Here is a 23,317-nt window from a genome sequence, read left to right as displayed (position 1 = left end):
AACAGTTTTTGTCAAACCATCCCAACTCAGCCTTGTCCATTGTTTTAACAGGACACCGAAGATCTGCTGAGATCTGAGAGCAGATTACGGAGTATGCCCCTAGTACTTCCACGTTCCCTGCTTCTTGGTCAAGGCACATGGTCAACTCTGGGCCAACCTTCCTTTTTAAGTTAGCAAAAAAATCATCAGGAATAACTTTGTTCCATCTGATCCTGCGATCCTGATCTGTGGGGCGGATGTAAGATTTGTCCGTTTTATCAAGGGTCATAACAGGTTGTAAGAAGAGATCAGACAAAATGAGGACCACAGGATTATGGTCACTAAAATGTGTCCAGGCTGCTGAATATCCAATAGTCCTGTTCCCCAATGCTGTACTGATAAAGATACAATCAATCACAGAGTATTTACCGTTCCCTTGGGGTCTTTGGTCCCATGTTTGTTGTCATATTGGGCTTTGTATTTGCCTTGATGTGCATCCACTCTTTCCCTGAAAGCGTGCTTGTCCGTTGTGACGTGGGACCCCCCTCCTAACCAATATGGGAAGAATTTGGTACCTGGTTTCCTCCCTCTCAGCGCAGAGGGAGGAAACCAAAACCCAAAATTTGTTCCAGCGTTCTACATTTTAAGTTCTTAATTGTAGCATTATTAACGTTATTAAAAGTACAATATACCGAGTTAAAATACAGATTTAAAAGTCACAAAACTCAACCACCACATCAGCAGTACACAAGTGAACGTGAGAAAGGGAGTCAAAATAACTCGCATTTGTAATTGCTAAAATAGTTGAAATTTAGAGTCAAGGCAAATCAAGTGAACAGCATAGGAGGGCTGGGTGTAACTTGCGGGATTTGCTGTAGTTTAATTCTTCGAAATTACAGCAAAATTACGCGAGATTACCCAAAATTATTTTCTTAGCACAAAATTCACCCTTGCATTCATGATGAACCAGAGAATACATTTTGCGCTAAGAAAATAGCTATTAATGCAACAAACATGAACAGCAGCAGCCAGCAGCTAATTGGGATCTGTCCATGTACTCTTGGGTAGGAACTTTTGCCCCAAAGTACTCCAAGTTACGCTAATAGGGGTAATCTCATAATTTCGAGTAATTTTTCATCAAATGAGTAAAGTAAGATTACTCCGTTTACTAAACATAGTAACATTTTTGCTCAGGCCTGCAGCATAGCTAAAAATACTAATGCCAAATCTCCTGTGGAAAAAAAAGCTATGTTGTGGCCGGCGTTGGCCAAGTCATAGTGCTTTTAATTTTCTGGTGCGGCGGGAGGGAGGGCAAGTGGCAATACAGACAAAGGGAGTGCATGAGGGTGGCAAAACGCACAATGGAGGCTTTGTTATAATGTAGCTTTAATGCAGCTTTCGCTGGCAGAATAATCGAGCTTTTTTTATGGTGCGGTGGAAGGCAACACTGAGGGAGGGAGGCAACATGGGGTGGAGGCAAGTGGCAAAACTGATGGCGGAGAGGAGGAAAGCAACACAGAGGGAGGGTGCTGGAAGGCAACACAGAGGGGCATATTCACAAGAACGTGTGATAACTACCGCAAGAGTAGATTAACGCAACTCTCAACATCGCAGCCCATTGCGGGAAAATAACTGTGTCAATGTGGAGTTCACAACAAGGCAGTACCATGCGATAGTCCGCCGAAAACGCAGCCAATGTCTGCGATACAACCACCTCGACGGAGATCAAAACACAAATCACAACACCAGAAAACGTGCGATGAGCCCATTCACGATGAGGAAAGCAGGGATAAACACCACCAGGACCGCAAAACACACGGCAGGCGGGAATAAGCAAAACAAAATCCTGTAAAAGTAAGACAGACCAAACAGAAAACAACAGACAACCACAATGGAGGCAACCCGAGCCAGCAGACAATGGAACAAAACCAGAACTCCAGCAATGATGCGAAAGGCACAAAGAAGCAGAAACACGCCAACAACAAGAAGGCAGCAATGCACACCAGAGGTGGGAGTCCAGCGCCACACCAGGAGCTGGATGACATGGAGGAAAATGTCTCCACCACATCAGTCTGGAGATGGTGGCGGGACTCGGGGACCGCAAACTGCACCAAACAACAGACACAACAGCAACAGGGAGAGGAATCAGCAGGGCTTGGGCGATGGGGGAGATGGGCACAATGGCACACATGCACAACTAAGCACAGCACAACTGCAGACAAACCTTGATTACGAGCAACAACACCAACCAGGTGCACAACCTGGCAATGTCACACCACTGAACAGGCACAGAAGTGAACACAACACCGCCTGAAAGGGAGAGCCAAATCAGAGCTGAAGGGACATATCACACACACAATGCAGCACAAACACAGAGGAAGCAGAGCACCCCAACATCCAACACAATGTGGTACAAACACCCACTTGTGCACAACCAAACACAGGACACAAGTGCACCCGTCTGTGGCCAGTAAACGGCCATACGCATCTGGCAAAGCATGAAACAGGGACATGATAATGCATATGTACAAACGCACAGTTCTGATGGGGTAGCAATGCATGGATGGCAGGGTGCCAGAGAGTCTGTGACACACATTGGCATACAAATCAAGACACAACACAGTTGGAGACATGAGAAAGTGCGGAAACTTTATCAACAAGTGCGAGTCAGTACGGCCAAGATAAGTGCCACGATATACAGACCAATGCAGCAGCATGTCTGAATGAGGAACGTAGGAAAGCGCCCATGTCCATCTCGGGGGAGTGTCTCACCAACACAAGTCAGTGCCAACCCGTGTTGGTTGTCCGCGCCTGGAACATGAGTCCTGGACAATGTAGTCATGTACACTGTCGTCTCATTGGCTTGTGACCATATCCACAACATGCAACCATGTGTCGTGACAAGTGCAATGGCTCACATCCAGTTGTGGCTGCAGGTACCTTGTCATTCGTCCATGAACGCGAGTGCAGCTGCGTAGGCCAACATCTCCAATGAGCGATCGTCGGCCACCACATCTGACATGCCGTCGACATAATCCATCAGCTGGTAGGGACAGATAGGCTGACTCCAACCAGTGGACCCAATGTGCACCAAAGCCCAATCGGGTAGTGGCTCAATGTGCTCACTGCACATGATGATTCGTGCAATCTCCCAGGTCCAGTTTCCAGCCTGCATGCCGAACATCCATGCATGCCATAAGCGGTCATCCTGGTGACACTCCTGGTCGTGGTCCAACAGGGGGCGCGCACACACGTCATAATCCCGGTCAGCTACCGTTACGTTGGAGAGGCAGACATCCATGGACCACTCCAATATGCACGAGCGACAATGCAACACAGGCTGCACGCAGGTGACGTGCGCAAGGCGGAAGCAACCCGGTAACTGATCCACAGCACTGCCAACGGCAGTGCCCCCAGTACATGCAACAGACGTGCACGGTACCGCTCCACATGACTGAAGTAGACCATGTGTCCGGGATGGTCTGCCATTGCGTCAGTGGCTGTGCTTGAAGAGGCACTGGCTTGCCCTGAGACAGTCCGGTGGATGAAATGGCACATCTGGGTGCAATGAGCAGTGTCTGTGTGCAACGGGTGCAGGCCTTGGGTGGGGTGGAAGTACGTGTGAAGGCCATATCACGCACGCCAACTACGACCAAGGACAACTGCGTGTGGGATGTGTACACGTTGGTCTCACGCAGAGCAGTGCCTAGTGTGGGAGTCACAAGCAAATGCCATCGTACCTGTCAGGGGATGCTGGGCACATGCAAGTTCCTGCTCGGAGCTGCAGATGAGCTACCGCCTGATAGTATAGACAAAGGACCTTTCATCCCTACGTTATCTCCGCCAGCTGCATGCATACAGGAGACGTGCAGAGGCCGGTCGTGGGTGTGGTGGGACGTCTGCGACCCTGGGAATCATGGATTATACGCCAAGCACGATGCACATGAGCAGACTCACTGTGTCACGTTGCCACACAGCTGCTCCACCCTGCCATGGGCCCCCACACTTGTGTGCGCTGCATGGTTGCATCACGTGCACTCCTACGGGACACCATTCTAATGCCTGTCCGCGCATGTCCGGCGCCATGCCATCAACACTGAGACGCTGGCCTTCGAAGGTGTGCGCCCACTTGGGTATAGGCCAATGGTACGGACAGGGTAGACACAGGTGTCCAGCCGATGGCTGGCTGGGACCACACAGCGAATGAGGACAGGCAACAGACTCATGCATCCGCAAGACTGATACACATCACTCCTGGCAAGCATGTGCCAACACCCCGAGCGTCCTAGCGCTCCTACATGTCCTCCTGGTACATGCCACATTGCAACATCGTGTACTGTAGCCCTGGTGGCGACAACACCCCAATACAGAGACACACTTAACCCACTTCCTGCACCGGGCCACATCCAGACCACACCCTGCCCCCCTGCCGAACCAGCACACGCAGCCTGTGCATGCCGGGGGGCAGGTGCAGAGCTACATGTCCAGGGTCACTGCCAACGCTGAGGTGACATGGCAACGTCCGCAGAAGACAGCACACTGTGATGTTGCAGGGCCCATGCACATCAAGCTGACACAATGAACACATGGACACACTTGCTCAGATGGTGTGAATGGCTACGGGCACATGTGCATAGCCACATTTACTAGCAGGCACACTTACCGAGTGACACCTGTGTTGGATGTGTGTGGGGTGTGTGCACACCAGCCGGCAAGGGCTCCCTGGTGCAGTCAGAAATCGACAACAGTGTACATCGTAAAGGGCATAACCATACAACCATAAAGGCCCCATGATATGTGCTGCACAGACTTAGTGGCCAGGATGCACAATGTCCTGCACAGGCCTGGCGCCACGGGCCGCTGACTTGCGGTGCACTGGGGCAGGGTCACGGGTGCAGAGCAGGTCCTCGGGATGACAAGGGACCTTGTTGTGGAGAGTCTCTAGGGACAGTGGAAGTTGTACCCCCAGGGCAGGATGCAGAGGACAGGCTCACACTGATACGATCACTATTGTGGAGATGAATGGAACAGGCACATGTCGGACACCAAGTTCGGTCCAGCCAGAAGAAGATGCAGGAAACCACCAAGCCATGGGCTCTGACGCCACCAGGGTCCAAACAGATGGTGCCCATGACTCATTGTGCACATAGTGGCACCAGTGCAGTTAGAGGATGCTGCCTGCGATGAGGTGTGTCCAATGGTGTGGATTCCTCCACATCTTACCCAAGACAAAGTTCCACATGTGTGACCTAATGGACCACAGTGTAGGCCTGAGGTAGTGGTCAGCACGGGCCATTCACCGAGTATCGACAGCATGGGTTGGATGGCACCACTGGCCTGCGTATTTCAGGTTCAGTGGCACCACGTGATGCGGACTTACGATTAACTGTACTGAGCCGCATCTTCCTCTTACTCCTCTCCTTGCGACCACTGGTGTGGACTCTGCCATTCGTGATTCGTGACTAGGTGGTGGATGTTGGACCTACTGGTCCGCAGGGTAGTCCTGGTCCCTCATCCACGTGTCGCCAGCTGCCGTTGAACAGGGTTAGTGGCACCATGTGTTGCAAGATGCCTATATGGAATTATGCCTCACTGATCGGGGGGTCTGGTGCTGTGGCTGCTGCCCAGTCTTTGGGGTCACTGCCATTCAGGACACAGGACACAGTTTCACATATGGGACATACTGGGCCGAAGAGGACGCCGGTGTATGTGAAAGGAGTAATGTGGGCCAGCGTCGGGGGGCCAGCGATAGTCTGCGGAGGCTGCAGAAGTTACAGAACTGGTGCTTGGACCTTGCACCGGCACGTGGTGGGCCCTCCTTGATACACGCCGGTGTCAGCAGGTGATCAGTGTGATCTGGCTGTGCAGGGGCAGGCGTGGCTGTTTTGGGTCCAGCGGGCCGGGGAACGGCAGGCGCACAGGATCGCAGGCAACTCTGCTCATGAGGACGGCGTCGGCTCGTGCCGTGGTGAGATGCACCACCCTGGCAGAGACATTGTGCTTTCTGGAAGTGGACCACGCCCAGGGCAACGTGCTTTTTATTCACACCCCTACGCTGGCCTGGCGTACGCCGGGCAATCCCACTCCGCTCCCAGTTACAGGGGGACGTAACAGGCAACATTTGCGCGAACTACCCCACTGGCCGGGTTGACATGGTTGTGTCCACTGTCCACTACACTCCATACACCAGAGGTGTATGTCGCCATGGATATGGGTGCGTTCTGCATACTGCGGTCTGTCCAGCACATCTTCGCCACTCTTGGCATTGTGTGCTTTCCCAGTCATGGTTCTCCTGCTTCCTTCACACATGCATGGTGGCCACCTCTCCCCACATTGGGCTAGTGTGTGGCTGAGGTGCCATGCCATTGATGGCTCATGTGCAGGGCTTGCCCAGGTTACCATTGTGAGTTGATCTGTCGTGTCTGGTGGTTGGGCATGCTGTTTAGCATGTTTGTTTAGATTTTGTGACGTGTTTATTGCCAGAGTTGTGAATTGCATGGTTGTGGAGTTGAGTTGAGTGGGGTGTTCATTTTGAACTTGCCAAGGGGCTGTGCATTTCCCTTGGTGCCATCCTGGGGACGCTGGTTGCTGATGGACTGTTGGAGGATGGAGGAATCGTGCACAGTGGCTGGGTTTTTGGAGGCGAAATTGGTGGAGGTTCCACGGTGTTCGGGTGTTGCCAGCACATTGATGTGAGACTTGTGCTTTCTGTTGCGGTGATTGTGTGCTGTGTTGGCAGGGGGCACAGGTATGACATGTGTGCTGTGGATTGCCCCCGACACGTGCGTGTATCCAGCTATGGCATATGGTCCTTGCTTGGTGTCCAGCAGATCCTGCGCATTGTGTTGGACGTATAGGGACTGGGGTGACAGGCTGATGGTATTGTCCAGGTCAGGTGTGAGGACCTGGATGTGGCTGGCTGTGTGACTCCTCCGACTGTGGCGGCTGTTGGTTGGGGGGTACCAGGGGCCAACTGGTGCAGCACAGCCAGCAGCTTTGTGTGGGGTGGGATGTTGGTTGTCCGCTGTGTTGGTGCCGTCGGCCTGTTGGGCGTTGTTGGTCAGGATGCGTAGAATGGTTGTCCTTTCGGGCCTGTAGTGGGCAATGACATTGTCAGGTGTTGGGTCTGTGAGGCTGGTGCATTTCCTGGGGGTCCGCTGTCTTTGTCTGCGCTGCCTCTGTGGTGGTCCGGGGAGGGTGTTCTGGGTGGGGTTTGGGGTTCTGGGGTGGTGGCTGTGGGTGTTGCGGCACTCTTGGGTGTCTGGCCCACATGCCCGGTGGCTCCATGGCATCTGCTACCCTTCCGACGTGGCTGTGAGCTGTGCGCCTTATCGCCTGTTTTGTTTTCTTATCGCAGTTCTGGCTGTTCGCTGTGAATGTTGTGAAGTGGTGTTGTCGCGGCTTTTGGCACGGGAATGCCTACTCTGCATCTCATTAGCAATAGTTGCGGGGGTCATCCGTGGCGATGTTTTTTGCGGCTGCTATCGCGGGTAATCTGGTGCTGTGGGCTGTTAACACCAGCTTGTGATTGGGGGGATAAGTTTACCGCACATTTATCTGCAATAAAGTGCAGTTAACTCGGCGATAGTTCCTTGTGAATATGCCCCAGAGTTACAGGGCGGTAGGCACCACAAACGGTTGCTGGAGGCCACAAGGAGGGTTCAACACAATGGGGGGGGGTCAATCGGCAATAAAGTTGGAAAAGGATTAGGAGGAAACACAGTGGGGGTGGCAACAAGGACAGCAGAGGGTGTGCTGGAGGTGATGGGAGCAAGTAGACAGACAACAGAGGGTTGGAGGAAGGGGCTGGGAGCACGCAGATGCACAGTAGAGCGTAGGAGGGAGGTGATGAAGGCAAGCGGAGGGACAACAGAGGGTGGAGGGAGAGGGAAACGGCCTTTATAATGTGGGCTGAACCATGCATGCCGTTTCCAGCAAGCGGAACCATTCTTGCCTTAACCACGGACAGTGTGCAGTATAGATGCATGGATAGGCTAGCACAGGAAGAGGAAGGAGCGGGAGAGAATACTCGGGGACGTGATCTGGTAAGTGGGGCTTGGGCAAGGTTTTGGGAGGGTGGGGGTAGTTTTTAGGGTTGGGGTAGTATTTAGGGCTCGGAGGGGTCGGTGTTTTTTTAGGGTGAGGCGGGTTTTAGGGCTCAGGGTAAGGGAGGGGTCAGGGTAGTTTTCAGGGATGGAGGTCCTTTTTTAGGGCACGGGAAAGCTGGAGTCGGATTCATTTTCAAGACGTAGGGGTGAGTTTTAGGGATCAGGGCGGAGGGAAGGGACAGCTTTCAGGGCCGGGGAAGTTTTAGGGCCCAACGGCAGGTCTGGGGTCAGGGTAGCTTTTAGTTTGTGGGAACATGTTTTAGGACTCAGGGTGGGGTGTCTAGGGTATGATCTTTACCACGCATATCCCTTTACTAATCATGCGTTTACAATGAAATTACATGGTAAAGCCATGTGTGGTAAAGGCATGCATCGTAAAGGAATGCGTGGTTAAGACGCATTCGTTGTTGTGCAACATTGTAGAGGCACGCATGGTTTAGCAATGCCCGCTTCTGTCATACAACTAGAGGGAAGTGCTCGGGGCAAGCAAATGAGAGTGACAATAAAGGCAACCAAAGGTAAACAATGGGCGGCCTCTAAGCCAACTGTTACAAAACAAATGGTCTTGCAACAGACACCTGTTGCACTGTCTTAAGTGAGACGTAAAAAGTACAATTGATCTTTGGAAGAAGACCAGAATGCAATTTCCTTTGCTTCTTACTAGTTCCTAAAAAGGTGTACATTATAGCCTATGTTTCCAGAATTTATGCCATCCTCAACTCATATTACTGCATTCTGGGATCTGTTTTCTTGTTTAGTTTTATCAGAATCGATCACACCAACCCACCTAATAGCGATGGTTTGTAAAAAAATAAGTGAGGACTGTTAAGACTGGGGTATGGAGCATCTGTTAAGCTCCAGGCCATATTATCAAGAACGGCGTTAAAATTATTGGCGCTTTAGCAGCAGGAAACTGCCACTAAAGCGGCGATAATGGGCTTGATAATATGCCCTTGTGAATTCCCATAGAAGTCGATGTTCTGGTGTAAACATGGCCTTCTATGGGGATTCACAAGGGCATATTATCAAGTCCATCATCGCCGATTTAGCGGCAGTTTCCTGCCGCTAAAGCGGCAATAATTTTAACGCTGTTCTTGATAATATGGCCCTAAGTCTCTTCTGTTGTGAGGAGTATGGGTGCAAGATCTTTGGCATATGTCATACTCTCATGCCTGTGGAGCATTATATCATTGTATCTATACCAAAACATAATGATTTCCTTTGAGAAATTATTCTAATAATATGTTAAGACGACACTAGGTAGATCTACGTGCTCTCTGGAATAAAGTTTGGAAATTGCTCTTTCTTTACTTTAACTATTATTTGAATCTCAACTGAGTCAACACAAAATCTAAGGTCAACTGTATTGTTATATGAAACACCTTCAAGCTTCTTCTCATAACTAATTACACATTGTTCAGCATTATACTGTTAATAAAAGCAACTTATTAACAAAATTCCCTTTTCATCTTTGGATGAAAAAGACAAACGGTGAAGATTAGTTGCAAATGAAGGATATTATATATATAAAGAACTATGGGCAAGATGTACAAAGCATTTTTCCAGTCGCAAATGACCCAACTCACGGATGTACAAAATGCAAAATGCGATTTGTTTAACTTGCTACAGAATCGCAATTTCCATATGCTATTCAGTATTTGGAAGGGGCGTGTTTTACGTGTCTCTTTGAAATACCAAAGTGTTATGAAATGTATTACTGTTTTGCAACCAAATTCCTGAATGTTACCATTTTAAAAGTGGAGGTAAGCCATTTGCAATTTGGAAGCAGTCCCTTTAGCATTTCTTCACCTTTGAGAGTATCCTAAAAAATATTTTTTAAAGAGGCGGCAGTTGTCCATGGACCACTGCTGGCTCTTAAAAAGTGAAATGTAAACATTTCATTTTTTTCCATTTTATACGCACACTGTTTTCCTTTAACCCCTTCAGCGCTGCGCGGATTCCCCCGCGGTGCTGAAGGGTTCGAGCGCGGGCGGGGCCATGACGGAACGGTTCCGTCATGAGCACAGCTCAACCGATGCTCATGACGGAACCGTTCCGTCATGAGCATCGAAGGGGTTAAGGAAAGTAGGCTGCATTTAACAAAAAAGGTTGTTTTATTTAAAAGCAATATTAGACATGATGGTCTGCTGACACTATCCATGTGATGGCAGAGAATCCTAGTGGGCCGTAAATTACGACCTACCTCATTAATGTGCATGAGGTAGATCTCTTTGAGGCTCATTAGGAATCACTAATGTAACTCAAAAGGGTTTCAGGCATTAGAAATAGAGATTTCCTAATTGCGATTCACGTGAAATCGCAATTTGGAAATCGCTCTACCTAATCTTTGCTCATCTGGCCCTATATTCCTACTTATATTTATCTGTTTACTCTGAATGTTTCAACTCGTTTAGACCTCTAATTAGGTGCTACTCCTCATGTGGACAGTAAATTTAACATAACAATGTTTGCAAAATGATTTATACCAATCTTACTTGTCTACAGTAATACAGTATGTGGCAACAGATAACAAATGACCCTGGAATATCACCTTTGCATGTGGTAGAGGGCAACTAGGAAGGGAGCAAAGATGTTATGGACTCTAGAAATAACATTTTACCACTGAAGCATTCTCCATCCATTATTTGGGGTCCCTTTTATGTGGAATTAAGGCTGCTGTCTCGTGCTCTTGCCTTATTGAAACTAAAATAGAAACACTGGGGGTCATGAGGATGGCGGGCGGACTTTGTCCACCCGCCATCCTGTCGTAGAATGGGACTGCCCGCCATCGGTGCAGGGGTCCCGTTGCAGACATTAGGGTGCGCCTGCCACACTGGCGGGTGCATCCTGCATTCCTAACATTGAGGCGGGCGGTGCTCTCAGCACCACCCGCCGCAATGCCAGGAAGGCATGTCGTGCACTTCCATGCACAATGTTGCAGGCATCCCGCGGTGCCTGCCATGTTGTGCATGGAACTGCAGGGGGGTACCATAGGTACCCACCATGTGCACCCCCCACCCCCCAGAATCCGTGGGGGCTGCCACGGAAAGGCACATCCCCGCATTCATGCTAATATACATGGCGGTGTCTCCCAGACACCGCCACCATGGTAGCTGCTTTTCCGCCCGGTCGACTCTGCGACAGGGCGGAAAACCGGCGGACGGTCTTTACGACCGCCGGGGTCCCCCCCACCATGGTAATGTGGTGGGGGAATTTGGGAGCGGGCGGTGGTTTTGAGCGGGCAGATCGCCACCGCCACACGTGCGGTGGCGATCCGCCCACTATGCTATGAGCCCCACTGTGTCTACTGAGATTAGGCTATCATTGAGATTGCAGAAGTTACAAGTGGGGAGATGGTGTATTTTGCTATGCCAGCCCACAACACCATTTGGACCTTCATTAAGCTCTGAGCTTTCACATTAGCAGGACTTTGGATCGTTGTGTTGACAATTAGTAATTTCTTGATTTTGTGTGTACCAAGAAAGGCAAAGCAGTCCATAAGCAGACACCCTCCAGCTGACCGGTCCTATTCATACGTTTGTGCAGTGCCCTAGCCAACAAGGAGCCTCTTCTCGCCCTCAGGAAGCATTCCACCAGGGAGAAGGTCTCTTCTTTAGTGTTGTGCAGGTGTGTTCCTGTTGTAGCTGCGATGCTGACTTCATCCACATACATTCACCGGGAATGACTGTCTTGACTCTGAATTCTGCAGAGATGGTAATTTTACCATACCACACCGCAAAACTTTTTATTGTGATCACCCCAGTCCCACCTCCTTGATGGTACGGCTTTGGAAATGATGCGTGGGTAGAAGTATCTATCAGAAAAAAAAAACTTATTTTCAGTAACAATATTTCTGGTGAACACTACCAACAAATTTGTCTCCTCTGAATTCACCTCCTGAATCCGAAGGCGGTCTTGCATATTTCTTTAATAAAGTTCCAAGCTAGCTTTATTCTGTATATTGCCTGCCATCTGTCAATCTTGTTGTTCTGCTCTATAACTATGAGGTTGAGGAAAAAAGGACAGGCATCCAGTGGTGGACCCAGAACCATGTGGTGCCACCTGTCAGTGCCGAAGACCTATTGCAAGAGTTTCCGGATCAAGTCTGGTACCTGAGGGAAATCACCAGATGAGAAATCTACAGACAGCCAAAGGTGTCCACCAGCAACACTGTCACCACAGGTAAAGAGCTTTTTTATCATCTTGCCCCAGACGGTTATGCCTGTAGCATATTGATGTTATACGCACTGGGCACCTTGTTCTTCTGGGGCGGACTATGACCAGGAACTGCATGATATGCAGGGAAGTGCAAGGGTGTAGTAAATGTTGAGCATGAGATAATGCACAGAGTTTGAGTGTATGCTGAGGAATAAAGACATGTTTAACTACAGCTCCCGTGTGGCATAATTTATCCGCATGCTCTAGGGCTGGAGAAGATGCTATGTCTGGCAACAAGTAGGGCATACATGCCCCGAAGAAAACAAGGCTGCTCTCCCTGAGAGTTTGTAATGGTACAGTAAACTGCTTATGCATGCCTAAGATCAATGCAAAGCAGTCTGCGACTGTTACATGTGGAGTCAAATCCCTGCTCCAGCCCATACATGGCCAAAGAAGAAAGGGAAGGCCCTGCAGAGGAGCACATTCAAAATGCCATCGGTGATACGATAGACAGAGATGCTGCTCGACGCCCCAAATAAGGAGTGACTACTCAAATGAAGCAGAAAAAAAACAGCAGAGCCAACCAGGTAGGAGAAGTAGAGAATCTACTTACCGTCAAAAATAAGTGAAGCATTCTAAGACCTCAGATCCAGCGTGGTGGGCAAGCTCAAGTACAAAGGCTGTGTTGCAGAAGTTAAAGGCCACTGCGTATAGTGAAAGCTGTCTGAACAGCACGTTTTCTCAGTAGCAGAAAATAGGAGCGCGAAATACAATGCAGCCGTGTTACTGAAGTCACCACCACTCTTCGACACTTCTAAGAAGCAAGACATCTGTGCCTAGTTGGCTGCATGGTTCGAAACATTCAATGACTTCAAAGATGATGTTTACTGACAAAATATCAAAACCAAAATATCGTGGTTAAAAATATTGAGTCAAACCAAAATATCGTGGTTAAAAATATTGAGTCAAAGATATTGTTTTCCTATACTTATAATGTAAATAAGAAAAATGTTGGAAAAAAATATAATTGTAAACTAATATCAAAATATATATACAGAAATATAGTTTTTTCAAATATATATGGCTAAACATAGTAAACATTAAATATATTAACATGTAGCAGTAATATAGAATACAATAAATATATTTAAATAATATAAAAGTATATACATTTATACTAATATATTAGATATTACAAACATTATTGATTACAAAAAAATAAATTTTAAATACACAGACTCATAATCATAGTATAATTTTAAACAATGTAAACAAAACTATACATTTCTAGGAATAATACATATACTATTCCTACACCTTTCGACTCAGGAGGAGAAAAATTTACTATTCCCACTCCAGTCAGTGCAGCGTTAGGGAAAGCGTTGGACTCAGAAGGTGTAAAATCTACTATTCCCACCCAGTCGGTGCATAGGTAAGGAAAGTGTTGGACTCAGGAGGTTTAAAGTTTACTATTCCCACTCCAGTCAGTATAACAGTTGGGAAAGTGTTGGACTGAGGAAGGGTAAAATGTAATATTCCCACTCCAGTCTGCGCAATAGTAGGGAAAGTGTTAGACTCAAGAGGGATACAATTATTTACCATTCCCAATCCAATCAGTGCAACAGTAGGGAAAGTGCTGCACTCAGGAGATACTAAATGTAAACATCCCACTCGAGTCTGTACAACAGTAGGGAAAGTTGAACCTAGGAGGGGTAACATGTACTATTCCCACTCCTGTCGGTGCAACAGTAGGGAAAGAATTGGACAAAGGAGGGGTAAAATGTATAATTCCCACTCCAGTCTGTACAACAGTAGGGAAAGCGTGGACTCAGGAGATGTAAAATGTACTATTCCCACCCAGGTGGTGCATAAGTAAGGAAAACATTGGACACTGGAGGGTAAAATGTACTCTCCCCATATCAGTCAGTGCAACAGTAGGGAAACCATTGGACTGACGAGGGGTAACATTTACTATTCCCACTCCAGTCAGTGCAACATTAGGGAAAGTGTTGGCTCGAAAGGGGTAAAATTTACTATTACCACCCGAGTCTGTGCTACAGTAGGGAAAGTACTTCACTTCAAACACATAACTCATTTTAATACCAGTATTATTTTCATAAAATAAAAAAGCTATTAACTTAAAATTAAATATATACATTTAAAAAACAAAAGAAGCAATTAAAACAATTACGTTTTAAAAAGAATTAATTTAGGAATAAAATGTTATTTAACAGTTATTTCATTACATTCCCACTCTATAGTCCCACATATCTGGCAACAAACATTTAACATGTATCGAAATCATTTATTTTTTAAAACAATTATGCAATTTACATAATTAACAATTAATTGACAATAAATAAAAAAATATAATTAATCAGTTATTATTTAATTTAATTCCCACCCTACACCCCTACAAACCTAAAATGTAAATAAAAAATGATAATACTTGCACAAGTTACATAATTAATTAATAATTATTAATAATTGATCAAATTTTATTTAATAAACTTCCCACCCTATCCCCCTACAAACCCAACAACTCGCATCTAACATATAACTTAAAAAAATTATATTTACACTATTTACATACTTAATAATAAAATAAATAATTAATAATAATAAAAAAGATTATACAATAATTATACTTAATTACCTTCCCACCTTGTACCCTACAAACCTCACAACCCAATACAACACTATTGGGCCGATTCCGGCTGCAAAACGAACCGACCGACATGGCCCCGGACTGAATACCGATCGACACGGACCAGCGCCGTATGACCCGTGCAGTATGATGCAACGCGAGTGAATTACAACCGACACGTACGGAATACAAGCCGTACGACCGAGCCGGAGGGAAAATAGTGATCCGGCCGGAAAACCGACGCGATTTTCACCGACCGACACAAACCCGGAATCAACCCGATAGACCCGTACCCGCGATGTACGATTAGCGCAGTACGATGCAATGCGTGTAAAACCAGACCGACTCGCACGGAGACCAAGCCGCATGACCGACACGCACAGACAAACCGGCACACAAGCAATAGAGACCGCAGCGACCGACGCGTATCAAACACAGAAGATAGGCAGCGTGAACGAGGCGGAGAAGCCCGCACGAGACAATAGCAGCGTCCGTTTCCATCTCATGAACGTCTCCTACATGCCTACAAAACACAAAGGAAAAAACACCAAAAAAGGACCAAACAAGCAATGACTAACAGCCTCATGCATCAACCCAAAATCCAGTCGGTAAAATACCGATTCGGTAATAGCTCCCGGTATTAAGTAAAAAATACCCAATCCCAATGCATCAACCCAAAAGCAGAAATCGCTATTTAAGGAATCCTTAAATAGCGATTCTTTAAATAGGGATTCCTTAAATACCGATTCCTTAAATAGCGATTGCATTTAAGGAATCCCAAAGTGAGATTCCTTAAATGCAATGCATCAAAGTTAAAAAATTAGCGATTTCGCTAATAGGGGGAGCAAATTACCATGAAGATGAACTGCATGGTAATTTGCAAAAACTTTGAAAAATGCACTTTTGTGCATTTTTCAAAGTTTCATGTTGCGCACACACATGCCCTTAGAGCATGTGTGTGTGCAACATATGTGCACATATCATTTTCAGGGGTGCAACAGGGTGTCCTTTTGACACCCTGGCACCCTTGAAAGTGCTCCCGCTATTAGCGATTTGGTAATACCGAATCGCTAATACAGACTGGCTTTACATTCATTCCTATGGGCCTCCAAGCCCATAGGAATGAATGGGTAGGTATTCCTTATTACCGATTCGGTATTACCGATTCGGTAATAAGGAATATTAAGGAATCGCTATTTGAATAGCGATTCCTACATGCATAGCCTTTTGCTATTCCTTATTAGCGATTCCTTATTTTTCGCTAATAAGGAATCGCAAATGGCATTGTTGATGCATAGGCCCCTAAGCTAATAAAAACCGAACACAAATTAATTGGACAAAGACACACCCAGAACTACAACTATATAAAGGACTACAATCACTACCATCATCCCTTGCAAACAGGAGACACAGCCAGCAGCAAACACCAGTACACAGCAAACACAGACACACTCACAACTCACACATCACACAACTCACACACCATCAGCACCTCATACAAAAGCACACACACATACACACAGCAAAACCAACACCAAAGTAACATCACTTGCACCCTCACACACACATCCCTCACCACCACCACCCATCACCATGCCTCCAAAGAAGAATCCAAAGTTCACAGATAGTGAGTTAGAAGTGCTGGTAGACAAGATCATCAGAGTAGAGCCACATTTGTTTGGTACATTGGTTCAAAGGACCCCCATCTCACAGAAAACCAAGATGTGGGCGAGGATTGTGGACAAGGTGAACGCACAAGCACCAACGTTGCGCACAAAGGGCGATATCCAGAACAGGTGGTATGACGTGCGCAGGAGGGTCAAGAAACTCATCGAGAAAGATCACGCCTTGAGTCAGCGCACCGGCAGTGGCCCTCCTGCCAAACCAGTCTACTTCAGGACCTGGGAGGAGAAGGTGCGGGACATCCTACCACCAGAGAGCGTCCATGGCCTAACAGACATCCCAGAGACTGGTGAGTACACAAACAACAAACCCAAGATTGTGTGGCAAGGGGACAGTGAAACCATGCACCCCAAGCAAACCTACACTAACCAATAGATAATCAACCCAAGAAGTGTATGCCAGTCACACAAACACAATACCTGCCATCTCATAGTGACTGGGGACTGTGTCATGACATGCACCAACCTACAAACAAATAGAGCAAGCCACTGGCACTAAGCCAAATACATCCAGCAAGACAGTTTGCCACCACAAACACACCACCTCACAGTGCAGCTGACTGTCAGGAAGGAATAGTGGAGATGCAGTTGAAGTGAGTGTAGCCAAAAGCATGATGGGGACTGTAGTCACAGATAATGCTCCCCCTCCTGATTGGCCCATCAAGACCTCTCTGAAACATGCCCACATCACAGTGAGTGGAAAATGGCTGACAAGATGGCTGACACTGGGTCCTGCTGTGGGGAGCACAAGGCCCTGCTAGGGCATGTGCGCAAATCTGAAGCAGGACACCACTGACTGACATCCTGAAAGACAACTTGCACGCCCTACAATGGAAGCACGTGTCATGATGGGAAGGATGACTGACAGCCCTGACCATACTAATCAGCATGGGGAGACACCACCCCCAACACAAACTCCACACAACTCACCGGGTACAATGCATTGACACAAACCTCATTGAAATATCAGCAAAAGATACCCCGTACTGGGTGCTGCTGTGTGAAGCACAGGGGCTCACTTGGGACTTGTAGCCAAACAAACACCAGGATTTCCCAGTCAGCCATCTTGCCACTGCTGTCACACCCCCTCACAGGGAAGCAGAGTCAAGAGGGAGGAAGCATGGGCATGCTGGGAAGGGGGGTGTAGCCAAGAGTATGATGGGACTCGCAGTCACAGACAACCTACACCCACCCACATGGCCCAGCAAGATCAACCTGAAACATACTCACCTCACAGGGAGTGGGAAGGGACCGACAAGATGTCTGACACTGGGCTCTGTTGTGGGGAGCACAAGGCCATGCTGGGACTGCTAGCCAAACAAACACCAGGATTTTACAGTCAGCCATCTTGCCATTGCTGCCACACCGCCTCACAGGGAAGCAGAGTCAAGCAGGAGGAAGCATGGGCATGCTAGGAAAGGGAGTCTAGCCAAGAGTATGATGGGACTCGCAGTCACAGACAACCTACACCCACCTATATGGCCCAGCAAGATCCACCTGAAACATACTCGTCTCACAGGGAGTGGGAAAAGACCGACAAGATGTCTGACACTGGGCTCTGTTGTGGGGAGCATAAGGCCATGCTGGCAAATGGCCAACAACAAGATCAAACTCTGTCTGTGACAAGCTGGGAACAAACAGTGTAGAGGCAGGCATCTGTTATAAAAGTAGAAAATGTCATGTTTGTGAACCAACGATGCATGTAAAAACATAAATCACATTGTGTGTCTCTTCCAAACACAGGTCGTGCTGGGCACCCACTGACAAATGACGAGGATACCCAGTCCCAGACTCTGTTGGACATTGAGCTCTCTGGTCTGACTCTCTCACTGTCCTCTTCGGATGATGATGACCAACCTGGCCCCTCCGGTGTGAGCCATCATGCAGCACCAGCAGCAGCAACATCTGCCCCCCCTGTACCCACGCCTCCACCATCTGGACACCGACAGGTCACCCCCGCCAACACGGACAGACCAAGGACAATCAACACCCACAGCACAGGGACACAGGACCCCCCGGAAGCTACAGCCAACACCACCAGCAACACCACCCAAGGGGTCCCAGGGTCACCGGTGCGTACCGCCGCTGGTCCTGCCCGTGTGGAGAGGGGTGCTGGGAGGGGTGGGAGGCACAGGGCATGCCTTGCAGAGGGGTCTGGACTGCATGATGACCCCCAACTGGCACGCATTATAGATGCGTACCAGGATAGCACCGGAGGATTTGGCCAGGTAGTGGGGATCCTCAAGGACATAAAACAGGAGCAGGTCGCCCACCATGGAGGCAAAGTGGGATGCCCTTACTGCGGTGCATCGGGACATACTACAATGCCTCCGCCAGATGAACACCAACCTGTCCCCACCCCCCTGTGTGCCCACAACATCTGTCGCAACACCATCTGCCAGCGCCACAGGGAGGGAGGAGGACTCTGGCGGAGAGTCCCCTGCACCGCAGAGGCCTGCACATGAGGATCCCCCCCCGGAAGAAGAGGGGTCGTCCGAAGAAGGACATGTGAGAGGCAGATGTCCCAGCACATGCCCCAAGGCCTCTAAACCTGTTCTGGACAATGTTCTTTGTGCGCAACCCATTCATCTTGTCCAATCGCACACAACTCGCCCACATGACATGGAGGGTTCATGTTGGGCCAATGTATCGGATGACTGTGGACTTTACTCTGAACATTTCATCTACCAGCACTTCTAACTCAAATGTGAACTTTGGATTCCCAAACCACTGTACATCACCCACCATCCTTTGCACCTCACTCACACATGTTTGTAAATAAACTCACCAGTACACCATACTTGCCTCTGTTGTGATTCAAACTTGTCATTTTCAGGGCGAAGTCGATCTGCAACACAACACAGTGCATGCAAAATACTGCAACAATGTGACCAACGTAAGGTCAGTCATGGGGATGTGACACATGTGAGGGAGACACACCACTATGGCAACACAAAACATACTCACCATGGCCATGTTACTCATCACACACAATGATGTTGACCTGACACACATTGGCATGCACAGACACAACACCAAGCACAGTCAGTGGTAACAAGTCCACAGGTAAGGTAAGCAGATATCATTCACACGTGGGAAGACAGACAACGCACATAACAAAGCGTAGCACAGGTTCATTACACATCAGCAACACGTTTATTCCACAATAGTTGCACGGTAATTCCACGTAACAGTGGACACACGCTCACAATGTGTTGGAGAATGGAAGTCCATGGATGTGTGGTACATCAGTTGATGGGAATTGTCAACTTCCAGACTGGTGTTGGCTTCTGGGTGTTGGGGGTCAGTGTTGACCACACAACAGGCAAAGGACCCTGGGAAGGACAGACAAGATACAGTCAAAAGCAGAGACGAACAGGAGAGAAATGCAATACACATGCACAAAACGTGTTGCAAAACACCTACACAAACACTAGTTAGCAGTACTACCCTATTGTGGAGTACACACCACCTGAATGGACACATCACAGTACGTATCCAGTCAAGTGGCACACAGGCACACTCAGACAGCAACAGAGCTGGCTCAACACATTCCTGGCTACCTCCATACATTCACATAACAACCCTGGAAACTCACTTTCAGGTGAAGAAGTGCTTGATGAGCTGGGAGTGGACGTCATCATCATCTTCATCATCACTGGCATCTTGGCCCAGGCCGGGATCCTCCACAGGTGCCAGACGTTGGTCGTCGTCATCCTCATCCAGGATGAGAGGCACCTCCTTCCGCACCGCCATGTTGTGTAGCATGCAGCAGACCAGTATTATTTTGCACATCTTTGCAGGCTCATATGGGAGGGCCCCTCCGGTCTTGTCCAGGCAGCGAAAGCGGCTTTTCAGGAGGCTGAATGCCGCTCAATCACCCTCCTGCTCTGACCATGTGCCTCATTGTAGTGCAGCTCGGCTGGTGTCACAGGGTTCCTGAGGGGTGTCAGCAACCACAGCATGGTGGGGTATCCGGAGTCACCTACACACACAAAAATGAACAAGTAGATGAGTTTGGTAGGAGTGCGGAATACAACACTGACAAACACACACAATGAGAAACAGTCAGTACACACCGACAAGCCAGGCATGCTGAGCTGGCATCTGTGACATCAGCGTTGCAATGTGACTACTCCTCATTAAGAAGGCATCGTGCGCCGAACCAGGGAACCGTGCACACACATGTGTGATCAACATGTCAGCAAGACAGACCACCAGAGCATTGATCGAATGGTAGTGCTTCCTGTTACGGTATGCCTGCTCATGTGCCTGTGGTGGTATCAGGGCAACATGTGTCCCGTCAATGGATCCAATGATGTTTGGCATCTTCCCCAGTGTATAAAAGGCATCCTTAATTTCAGGGAGTTCATCTTGGCTCGGGAACTTGATATACAGGTCGAGGAATTGCAACATCCCCTCCAAGACATCGCGTAGCACCCGACTAAACATCGTTTGCGACATACCACCAGCAGTAGCCACAGTGTACTGGAAGGTACCAGTAGCAAAGAAGTGCAGGGCTGCCATCACCTTCACCTCTGGGGTCAGTGCTGTAGGGTATGTCCGGCCAGGTAGCAGATGTGGTGCCAACTGCTCCGCCAACTCCTCAATCAGCCTGGTGAAGCGGTACCGTCTGATGCTGTCGCGTTCCTGCATTGTTGCAAGGTCTGGGAACGGACGATGCACAGCTGGTGCCCTGCAGTACAGAGATGAATAAAGGAAGATTGTCAGTACATCCCCCCATGTGGCCATGACCACGATCACTCTCACATGCTAGTTCATGTCATTGCACAATGTACTGAGGTGTGTGCTGTTGGGCATGGACACATATGTCACCTACAAGACCACCACCTCACATCTCAATTCCACATGTCCACATGAGTCCCATGTAGTGCAATGGGCGAATCATCTGTCTGTTTCACCCAACCTATGTGCTGCTGCAACGTTAAAAAAAACCACCCCAGTGACTAATGAGGACTCATGTCTCCCAGGCATCACAGATCTTTGCCATGCAGAAACCCAGGCTCCCTGTATTGCCACATCAACACAGCAATGGACATGGCGTAGCACGTACACACCACAAGGCAAGCGTAAGCCCCACAGGTAGTGGCCACTGTTGTTCATGCCGGCCCTACATGTACGTCTCTTAGACACACACCCCATCAAGGTTGATGCATATGGTAACATGTGATCAGACACATCTGAGACACAACATGCACACAGACTTTGGGTGCACACCAGTATTGGGGCTACAGGTCTCACTGTGACGTACTTGCCATCACCACCAGGACTCAGGGTGTATGTGACATGCCCCAAACATATCCAAGCTGACACTGTGGCCTTCACTCATGCCAATTACTGGCTCCTGCTATGGCACGTACACTGGAGAGGGCCCCAGCCTTCAATGAGGAGGAGAACCAGACCATGCTGGACGGGCTCCTTCCAGAGTACAGAAAGATCTAGGTGACACAAGGGGAGCAGGTGAGTGTGCTGTCCACTGCCTTCCTAATTATGCATGTTGTCTGACTAGCAGTACTAGCAGTGTGTACACCAGTGGCAAGCATTCTCACTGACTACTTTCATCCACCAAAGTGTGTAGGTGCATGTAATGAATAGTTTTCCTGCTGCTAAAGTGCATTATTGCGAGCTTAAACGATCCAGGCATTGTTAACATGTCAGACATGCATGTGAGTTTTCATTCCCCATGGTTGCACTACCTGTGTAATTTATTTCCCTTTGTGATGATGACATGTATATCCAATTGTGTGCTGCACAATTCTGGGGCATGTGTGTTAATGTACTTTTCACTTTGTCTTCCTCACAGGTTGATGCCTACCAGAAGCAGGAGATCTGCCTGACCAACGCCCGGGCTGTTCGTTCTGTGGGGATGTACAAGCGCCGCATCCGCAACTGCCAGAAGAGGTGGCAAGACCTTCGGGGCTGGACCGGAGGATAGCTAGAGTCCAGCTGAAGCTGTCACCTCCACGCAGGAGGAGCGGACACCGGACCCTGACTCCCCACATGCTCAGGATACTGGCGGTGGTCTTCCTGGACCTGGATAGGCAGCTGAAGGCCAGACAGCAGCAGGAAGGGGGTAAGTCCATGCCTGATCTGTGTACTATGTCTGACATGCAAATAGCAGTCTTATGTCCGGGTCACACTTCCACATTACGTAGGTCTTGTAGTCCCAAAATCAGGTCCCTCATCTGTGTGATGCACCCTCCTCATCTGTTCCACAGGTGTGGCCCCTACAGTCTGTTGCTTGTGTCACTAGGGCACTGTGACCCTGCAGTCAGCTATGTTTCAGGTACCAGTCAGCATCAGTTCCCGTGACTCTGTTGTGTGTTTCATGGGTGGTTCAATTGTTTACACAATGCCTGAGATCTGACATGTGAACTGTGTGTGCCCTTGAGATGTGTACCAATTGCTGGTCTGACTTGCAACATGTTTCTGGGGTATTCAAAACAAAACCATGCAACAGGGGACTCCAATTTTTGGGCATCAGGAGTATGTATATCAAGTATGTCACAATTGCTTACTCACCTGACTACTGTCCGGGGCAAAACACTGTTTCACTTAGTCCTGCCCAGTCATGCCCCCTCAAGGGCATTCAGAAACACTCTGTAATCCCACTCCTGTGTATGAAATTGCAGGTTGTGCTTAGTGACATGTGCCCTCAGATGTGTGCCTCTGTGTCATTAGGGTGTGGCTTGTTGCTACGTACAACTGGGGTGTCCATGATT

At 48.4% G+C, this 23,317-nt stretch overlaps 1 protein-coding gene across 2 annotated transcripts in view; it reads right to left on the bottom strand.

Moving 5' to 3' along the window:
• The window catches only part of LOC146857291 (uromodulin-like), a 570,867-nt gene that overhangs the window by 174,879 nt on the left and 372,671 nt on the right, over positions 1-23,317 (bottom strand). The gene's annotated exons all lie outside the window — the stretch shown is intronic.

Source organism: Triturus cristatus, chromosome 3_2, assembly GCF_964204655.1.
Source record: "Triturus cristatus chromosome 3_2, aTriCri1.1, whole genome shotgun sequence".
In the NCBI taxonomy this organism is placed as follows: Eukaryota; Metazoa; Chordata; class Amphibia; order Caudata; family Salamandridae; genus Triturus; species Triturus cristatus.
This window is presented reverse-complemented; position numbering and strand designations above follow the sequence as displayed.